This window comes from Bombina bombina, chromosome 1 (assembly GCF_027579735.1).
Source record: "Bombina bombina isolate aBomBom1 chromosome 1, aBomBom1.pri, whole genome shotgun sequence".
Classification (NCBI taxonomy): domain Eukaryota; kingdom Metazoa; phylum Chordata; class Amphibia; order Anura; family Bombinatoridae; genus Bombina; species Bombina bombina.
The window spans coordinates 526,049,866-526,059,826 of NC_069499.1; the positions used below are offsets into that span (position 1 = coordinate 526,049,866).

The window sequence follows — 9,961 nt, forward strand, 5'->3', positions numbered from 1 at the left end:
AGAATGATGTCATTATTATACTACAAATATAATAATTTAAAAAAGTGCCTGGTCAATAAACTCAAAAAAGTTCTATTGAGCATATCAAAGATCAAATATATATATATCCGGACTCAGTAAAGATCAAGTAAGTAGGCATCACAGAATGTAACAACCACCTTTATTGTGTCAATATTAACACCAGGGACGGCTCAACCATGGGACCAAGTGGGTCCAATGGAACCAGGCAGCACTTGATAAAGGGGAAGAACTTCATTGACTGAGTCAGTCACTGTTAGACCCAGAAAATCAAAGGCTCCCAGCAGTATAACCTCCTGATGCACAAAGACACAAAACTAGAAAGGGGCTACATTCCAGGTGGGACAAGTGCATCTCTTCCCTAACCACCTTCACACTTACTGTGCAATTGTGCATAAACATTAGTGGCACGTGGGAAGGCAGACAAGCATAATAAAGTCAAAGGCCAGGCTAGTAGGTTGATATGCTAATCAGTAATGTTACTACGGGGGGGGGAGGGGGGGCATCATTTCATTCTCGGACCCAGGCAGCACAATATCTTGAGCCTGCCCTGCATAACACATAATGTTTCGGCCCCACACAGAGTCCTTGGTCACATGAAAATAAAACACAACGTTGTGTTTTATTTTCATGTGACCATGGTCTCTGTGTGGGGCTGTAACGGTATGTGTTATGTTTGGACACAATAAAGGTGGTTGTTACATTCTGTGGTGCCTGCTTACTTGCTGTTCATATGGGATCTTTACCAAGTCCGGATCATATATATATATATATATATATATATATATATATATATATATATATATATATATGTTGCACACTTCTTGTTAATGTCCAGTTGCTGATAAGGATACTGCAAACAATCCTACTTGAGTCTTACTGGTAAATAAGGGCAGAAGAAGAATTAGAAGAATTAGATGACCTTGCATGTTTGTCATCAAATTCCATGTTTCTACCACAACAATGATGAAGAAATGGTAAACCACAGTTACATGTCAATACTAATAATAATTCCGGACATGTCGCTAGCAACCATGAAAACAAAAAAGAATGATTTTTAAGTTATAATGCTTCTAAGATTTCATTTAATTGTGAAATATTTGCAACAACTTTCTATTAAGCAACTCTGAACCAGTGACTCCTAAAGTAGTGCGTACTGTGATTTCCCTTTGTAGGATTAACAAAAAGTCCTTGACTAAAAATCAGTTTACTAAAGAAAATTGCAGAAATACAACCAATATTTTAATTAAATACTAAAAGGAAACATATTTACAAAGACTTCATAAAAAATAATTATATAAAACTAAACCTAAGGAAGCTTATAATAGAAGCAGTTTCATAAAATAGTATAAAGGAAAAATGGTAACTGAACAGCCTATGATGCCACGGTCTATCATAGGGCTACGCCACAAAACATTATGAAAAACTATAAGCTAATCATTTAAATAACAATTGCAAATTTGAGCAGCGGTGATAAATCCTTAGTTGGAGATGATTATTAAAACAAAAAAACAGCCTAGGATCAAAAAAAAAATTCAGATTTTTTTTAATGCAACTTGATTCATTCAAATTCAATTTATCCATTTGTTTTTGCTAACTGTGGACATGTTACTAGAAAGTGGTATAAGAATCAAGATAACATATTTAAAGGGAAACTAAACCCACAATTAGTTTTTATGATTCAAATAGAAAATATATTTTAAACAACTTTATAGTTTACTTCTCTTAGCAAATGTACTTGATTCTCTGGTAATCCTTTATCAAAGGGACATTGTACACTAGATTTTTCTTTGCATAAATATTTTGTAGATGATCCATTTATACATTTATATAGCCCATACAGCTTTAAAATATATATATATATATATATATATATATATATATATATATATATATATATATATATATATAAATAAAAGTTTTGCTTATTTTTAAATAACATTGTGCTGATTTTCAGACTCCTAAACAAGCCCCAAATTTTAGGAGAATACTGATGTATATCTGCGTCAGCTTGCTCCTGTTTGTGTAGAGCAAGAGGGAGTGTCTGTTTTTTTTTTTTATATAGAACCACTTGCAGTGGGTGTTCCAGCTAACCTTTTTAACAGAGCTAAACTGGCAGCTTCTAAGTAAGTTTTTATACTGGATCTTTAGATCAGTATCTGTGCATATTTTTGTTTATAGTAGAGTCTACTACATGCAGTTAAAGGGACAGTCAACACCAGAATTTTTGTTGTTTAAAAAGAAAGATAATCCCTTTATTACCCATTACCCAGTTTTGCATAACCAACACAGTTATAATAATACACGTTTTACCTCTGAAATTATCTTGTATCTAAGCTTCTGCTGACTGCCCCTTATTTCAGTTCTTTTGACAGACATGCAGTTTAGCCAATCAGTGCTCACTCCTAGGTCACTTTACGTGCATGAGCTCAATGTTATCTATATGAAACATGTGAACTAATGCCCTCTAGTGGTCAAAATGTATTCAGATTAGAGGCAGTCTTCAAGGTCTAAGAAATTAGCATATGAACCTCCTAGTTTTAGCTTTCAACTAAGAATACCAAGAGAACAAAGCAAAATTGGTGATAAAAGTAAATTGGGAAGTTGTATAAAATTGCATGCCCTATTTAAAACATGAAAGTTTTTATTGGACTTGACTGTCCCTTTAAATGACAATTGGTGTATACTGTCCCTTTAAATGAGCAGCAATGTATTATAGCAGGGAGCTAGTTGAATACATTGAGTGAGCCAACAACAAAAGGCAAATAAGTACAGCTAGATCCCAGTTTTGCACTGCTATTCCTGAGCCTACCTAGGTATGCTTTTCAACAAAGGGTGCCGAGAAAATTAAGCAAATTAGATAATAAAAGAAAATATAAAGTTATTTAAAATGACATGTTTTTTCTGAATCATGAAAGAAACATTTTAGGTTAGATGTCCCTTTAAAAAGGAAGTGTTTTACATTTATTAAATATAATAAAGATAAAATTTATATATTTGAAGAAACAATATTATAGGTTCTCATTAGCAGTTTGTCTAATATTAACAAAAACACCTAATTAATCTTACAAATATTCATAATTTTGTAATCGTTTAACCAAGTCAAATTTCACACAAGCAACACTACACAAATACCACAACAAACCTTGTTTACAGTAACACAAAATGACACATTGGAAAATGTAAACTTAGAGGTTGTGGTCATAAGTGGATACAATAAAACAAAAGTATTTATTTATTGTAAGAACAGCTAATATAATGGACATAACAACTCAAAGTGGTTGTTTTTTTATTAAATGAATACAAATAATATATCCTAGTACATATCCTAGTATATATATATCCCAATTATCTGCTAAAATGAGCTGATGAGGTAAGACAAGTAATAAACAGCATAACTGTATATGTTAATTTAAATGGACTATTATTTTTTAATCAAAGAGGCCTTCAAGGTATTACCTTCTCAATGCTGTGACACCACCGTCCCCGGGTCATGCAGCTCCTATGCAGTGGGACACCAGATACTCGAGTAGCTCGGGCTAAGTATCCCCAGATCACCCACCACTGGCTACTGAATGTGCACTGAGAAGCACTCCTGTAACTTGCTTCCTGTTCCCAGCAGCAAGCCCAGCAGATCATGCGAAGCTCACACAGCCAGGCTTGTGCAGTCGATCATCGCAGCCAGGCATTGGCAATCGATACACAGAAAAATCAGACTTCAGTTACGTCCAAACACTAGTGTTTCACGTTTAGAAACATAAAATATATGTGTTTTTAACGCCCAGTAAACACATGACATGGATATTGCATTAAAATATCTGTGGTAAAATATTTTAGCTTATTTATAAAATCATTCGCTATTATAATTACTTTTAGGATTAAACGGGTTGTTTTGCAAGTCACTATGGGAGTGATTTCCACTAACATCGAAAGAGCTGCTTTGCACATGACCTCTGTATCTGCGATAGAGCTGTCAAAATCATTAGTGTAATGCACATTGTGGGTGGGTGTTGTTTTATTTAAGCCCTCAAATTAATGGACTGTACATTCATTCAAATAATGACAATTTAATACATACTTTTACAAATCACAAGTTAGTATTGCAATGCATCGACAATTATTAGTAGACTGAAAAAATACACGAATTTGCAATGGTACAAGATATGAACTAATGTCATGATAATCACCACACACACCACAACTTTAGAGGTTCTCTGGGTCAAATCAAGGCCATCATCATAAAATATGTTTGATAAAGGGCCATAGATGAGATAAAAGCTTGTTTCCACCTGGCTGCCATTCAAAATTCTATATGTGTGCCAAATCTAAGTCTGCTTTTAAACTACTGCATCTATTTATTCAGATTTATTCATTCAGGTTTGTTTTACTTAAAACCTTGGATTGACAAACATTTATGTCTAAATCTTTTCCTGCAACCTTTCCTGTTTTCAATGGTCAGGGTGAGTTTGATGTTGAATCTGTCTTGGATACCAAAATTGAGCTTTTATAGTGATATACAGGGAGTGCAGAATTATTAGGCAAGTTGTATTTTTGAGGATTAATTTTATTATTGAACAACAACCATGTTCTCAATGAACCCAAAAACTCATTAATATCAAAGCTGAATATTTTTGGAAGTATTTTTAAGTTTGTTTTTAGTTTTAGCTATTTTAGGGGGATATCTGTGTGTGCAGGTGACTATTACTGTGCATAATTATTAGGCAACTTAACAAAAAACAAATATATACCCATTTCAATTATTTATTTTTTATCAGTGAAACCAATATAACATCTCAACATTCACAAATATACATTTCTGACATTCAAAAACAAATCAGTGACCAATATAGCCACCTTTCTTTGCAAGGACACTCAAAAGCCTGCCATCCATGGATTCTGTCAGTGTTTTGATCTGTTCACCATCAACATTGCGTGCAGCAGCAACCACAGCCTCCCAGACACTGTTCAGAGAGGTGTACTGTTTTCCCTCCTTGTAAATCTCACATTTGATGATGGACCACAGGTTCTCAATGGGGTTCAGATCAGGTGAACAAGGAGGCCATGTCATTAGATTTTCTTCTTTTATACCCTTTCTTGCCAGCCACGCTGTGGAGTACTTGGACGCGTGTGATGGAGCATTGTCCTGCATGAAAATCATGTTTTTCTTGAAGGATGCAGACTTCTTCCTGTACCACTGCTTGAAGAAGGTGTCTTCCAGAAACTGGCAGTAGGACTGGGAGTTGAGCTTGACTCCATCCTCAACCCGAAAGGCCCCACAAGCTCATCTTTGATGATACCAGCCCAAACCAGTACTCCACCTCCACCTTGCTGGCGTCTGAGTCGGACTGGAGCTCTCTGCCCTTTACCAATCCAGCCACGGGCCCATCCATCTGGCCCATCAAGACTCACTCTCATTTCATCAGTCCATAAAACCTTAGAAAAATCAGTCTTGAGATATTTCTTGGCCCAGTCTTGACGTTTCAGCTTGTGTGTCTTGTTCAGTGGTGGTCGTCTTTCAGCCTTTCTTACCTTGGCCATGTCTCTGAGTATTGCACACCTTGTGCTTTTGGGCACTCCAGTGATGTTGCAGCTCTGAAATATGGCCAAACTGGTGGCAAGTGGCATCTTGGCAGCTGCACGCTTGACTTTTCTCAGTTCATGGGCAGTTATTTTGCGCCTTGGTTTTTCCACACGCTTCTTGCGACCCTGTTGACTATTTTGAATGAAACGCTTGATTGTTCGATGATCACGCTTCAGAAGCTTTGCAATTTTAAGAGTGCTGCATCCCTCTGCAAGATATCTCAATATTTTTGACTTTTCTGAGCCTGTCAAGTCCTTCTTTTGACCCATTTTGCCAAAGGAAAAGAAGTTGCCTAATAATTATGCACACCTGATATAGGGTGTTGATGTCATTAGACCACACCCCTTCTCATTACAGAGATGCACATCACCTAATATGCTTAATTGGTAGTAGGCTTTCGAGCCTATACAGCTTGGAGTAAGACAACATGCATAAAGAGGATGATGTGGTCAAAATACTAATGTGCCTAATAATTCTGCACTCCCTGTATAACAAATTCTAGATATTGCTAATAGATCAAAGTGTCTTTCACCATCATCCATTGTAATGGCTTTTCATCATCAATATCTTTCAAATTTTCTTATGAGTTGTAGAAAGATTGTTCCAAAAGGTACTCTAACACCTAGTTTCTCAACCTGTGGTAAATGTACCCCTGGGTGTACTTGGGGCATTGCCAAGGGGTACTCCAAGGACTAGCCTTTATTATTTTTTTTCCTGATGTAGCTATTGTAGACATTACATATTAAAGAAAGCTGTGTTTCTCATTTCTACCCTTGAGCACTCCTAACAGGGCAGAGTGTGAGTATTTCCCTACCTGGGTTGATTGACTACTCAATCACTGATTCACCTTAAATGGGTAAAACCTTAGATTCTGTCTTTTTAGTGACATATGAGGGCTGAAGTTTAGCTTCACCGATATGAACAGAGAAAGTGTATTACTGTGACCAAGTATCAGAGACAAGTGCCAGATAAATGTACTGAAGTGTGCTGCAGTAAAACAAGACAGATAAACTGTGCATGAAATGGTTATTAAAAATATAAAGATGGTACCATATATATTACTTTCGTCATCAAGCAGAAAAATTGTTTATTTACTTCTTTTTTTTTTAATATAAGAAGCACATTGATGGCACATAATTATATCTGTGTTTTATGTGTTTATTATTCTCTGTGGTAATATTGCCAAATATTAAATTCCGGAAACCATAAAACTTATTTCTGATTCCTATATATTTACTTTATTAACATATCTGATACAAGCTTGTGAAATCAAGTGATAGACACAAAATTTCCATTTTTTCTCTGTAAAAGAACAATAATATGTGTGATATAGTTGGGGTACATATAAATCAAATACAATCCTGCAGGAGTACTAGGTTGAGAAACACTGCTCTAACAGACCTGGTCAGACTGATGTATCTGATTATTATTATTATACTTTATTTATGAAGCGCCAACATATTCTGCAGCACTGTCCATGGATACAATTAATTTAACTAAAACAATACAAGACTTGTAAAAGACAGGACAAAATTTACAAACACATACAGGAGGGATTGAGGGCCCTATTCCCGTGGGAACTTACAATCTAGAAGCGTAGGAGGTTGAGAAACAGGAGGTGAGGACTGCAAGATTTGGAAAGATGTTAATACAGAGTTAGATGAGGGAAATGTTAGGTAAGTGAAGTTAATTTATTATTGAGTTGGGTGGTAGGCTTCCCTGAACAGAAAAGACTTCAGGGAGCATTTTAAGGAAGACAGATTAGGGCAAAGCCTGACAGCACGAGGGAGAGTGTTCCAGAGGGTAGGTGCTGCACGACAGAAGTCCTGCAGTCTAGCATGAGAAGAGGTGATAGTTGCGGATGCAAGGAGCAGGTCATTGTTGGATCTTAGTGGACGGGCTGGAGTATACTTGTGTATTAGAGAGGATAGGTAGAGGGGAGCGGCGTTGGTGAGAGCTTTGTATGTAAGGGTGAGAATTTTGAATTTAATTCTGCTGTGAATGGGGAGCCAATGAAGGGACTCGCAGAGAGGTGCAGCAGATGCCGATCGACGGGAAAGGTGGATCAGCCTGGCGGAGGCATTTAGGATGGATTAAAGGGGGGAAAGGCGGGAAAGAGGAAGGCCAGCGAGTAGGTTATTGCAGTAGTCAAGTCGGGAGATAACAAGGTAGTGGATTATTTGCTTTGTGGTGTTAGCACTCAGAAAAGGGCGAATTTTGGAAATATTGCATAGATGGTTGCGGCAGGATGTAGAAAGCGATTGGATATGGGGGACGAAGGATAGATTTGAGTCAAGTGTGACTCTGAGGCAGTGGAATTGGGGCGATGGGGAAATGGTGATTCCGTCAACAGGGATAGAGAAGTCAGAAGTCGGCGTAAAACTTGAGAGGGGGATAAGAAGGAGCTCAGTCTTGGACATGTTAATCTTTAGGTGGTGAGAGGCCATCCAGGAAGAAATACCAGATAAGCAGTACCATTTCTGTATGGAATCTCTTGTAAATGGGAAGAGATATTCTGGGAATCCTGTCCGGCGGGCGCGGACTTGGTTCTCTACCGCCGATATATTGATGACATCATATTAATATGGAGAGGGTCACAAGAGGATCTGGAATACACTATTGACATATCTGGATTTAAACATAGAAGTGAAGGAAGGGAAGATAGAGACATCTACATTCTTCAAGAAGGTGGACAGTAACAATTATGTCCACCAAAAAAGCTGTCACCATAACAACTGGAAAAGGAACATCCCAAAAGGGCAACTCCTTAGGATGAAAAAGAACTGTTCCGATCCCTTGAAATGGGAAGAACAAGCCCAGACTATTAAGGCCAAGTTTCTAGACAGAGGTTACAACGAAGAAGTATTAGATCAAAGAATAGAAGAAGTAAGAACAGTGGAAAGAAGAAATCTCACTAAATACAAAGAAAGGTTGACAACAAATGATGAAAATATGGTAAAGGTTCCACTAATAACAGAAAACAGTCAAAACTGCCGAATAATTGAAGATATCTACAGGAAACATTGGAGTATATTGAAAGACGATGACATCTTAGGAGAAAAACTCCCAGAAAAACCAATTTTTGTATATCGAAGGGCCAACAATTTAAAAAATAGATTGGCACCTAGCACGCAAAAGAAGAAATTGACAACAATTAAGGACCCGTTTGGGAAGATGGTGAAAGGATTTTTTCCATGTCATACATGTAAAGCATGTAAAAGTGGAATAAAAACTACCGAATTCCAATCCAATCACAACACACAAAAATATAAAATAGAAGAACTGATCCGATGCCACGATAGGAATGTCATTTATCTACTCCAATGTCCATGTGGATTACAATATGTTGGACAGACGTCCAGACAGTTGAAGGACCGAATACGTGAACACCTTCTCTGTATTGAGAAGCTAAGCAAAGAAACCCCCCTATATAACCATTTCTTTGAAAAACACCATGGAGAAGTAAAATCTTTGAAATATATAGGAATAAAAAAGGTTCACAAAAATTGGAGAGGAGGTGATCACGAAAGAAGACTTCTGATAGAAGAATCGAAATGGATCTTCCATATGGACTGCCTATATCCAAGAGGGTTAAACAATAAAGAGGACTTGTCCCATCTTTGGAATCTAACCTAAAACATACAAATTCTAAATGTAACAACATAATAACCTCTGTGAAAAAGAAAACTGATTTAACATCATTAACAAACCCTAAATGTAAAATGTTAATGGTCTATAATTCTTGAAAAAAGGTGAAAAAAACATGGAAAATTGATCAAATAACCTTCACTGAAGAAACCCAAATGCAGATACCCATACAGGAAAGACATCCAGAATATTGGAATAACAAAAGGAACCCTCATCTTTCAAACCAACAAACTTGTCATTAAATTAAATAAAAAGGAATGTCTCCATAAGATAATATCTGACCTATACACTACATGGAAAATGTTATTCCATTTCTTCAAAAAATTATTTTTGATTTTTTCAAAAAATGAATTTATCTTTAATAATAATTGAAAACAAAACAACCACAAGACGATTCTGAAATTAGAACAATATGATTTAATCCTAGTAGTCCGTTTGAGGCATACAGTATAATATCTAAACATGATATATAAGAACTTTAAGAAAGAACCCCTCATAAAATATGGTCCCTCTATGAAAATTAGTGGCCCTGTTTAGTCTTTATAAAAAACATAAGACTGAACACATTTATGGTTTGGAAAATAACAACAACTGAATAGTGGAAATTACACAGAAAAATGAAAACAAAAGCTGTGCAAAGTGGATTTTCACTAGAAGTCCATTTTTTATATATATATTTTCTCTATATATATTTTTTTTTTTTAAATTATTTTC

General features: G+C 36.2%; 1 protein-coding gene across 1 annotated transcript in view; it reads right to left on the reverse strand.

The window, feature by feature from the left end:
- The window catches only part of PIKFYVE (phosphoinositide kinase, FYVE-type zinc finger containing), a 563,129-nt gene extending 559,511 nt beyond the window's left edge, over positions 1 to 3,618 (reverse strand). The window contains exon 1 of the mRNA XM_053713067.1: positions 3,478 to 3,618. The gene's annotated coding sequence lies outside the window, so the exon portion shown is untranslated. The remainder of the gene's footprint in view (positions 1 to 3,477) is intronic.
- Positions 3,619 to 9,961: the final 6,343 nt, after the last annotated feature.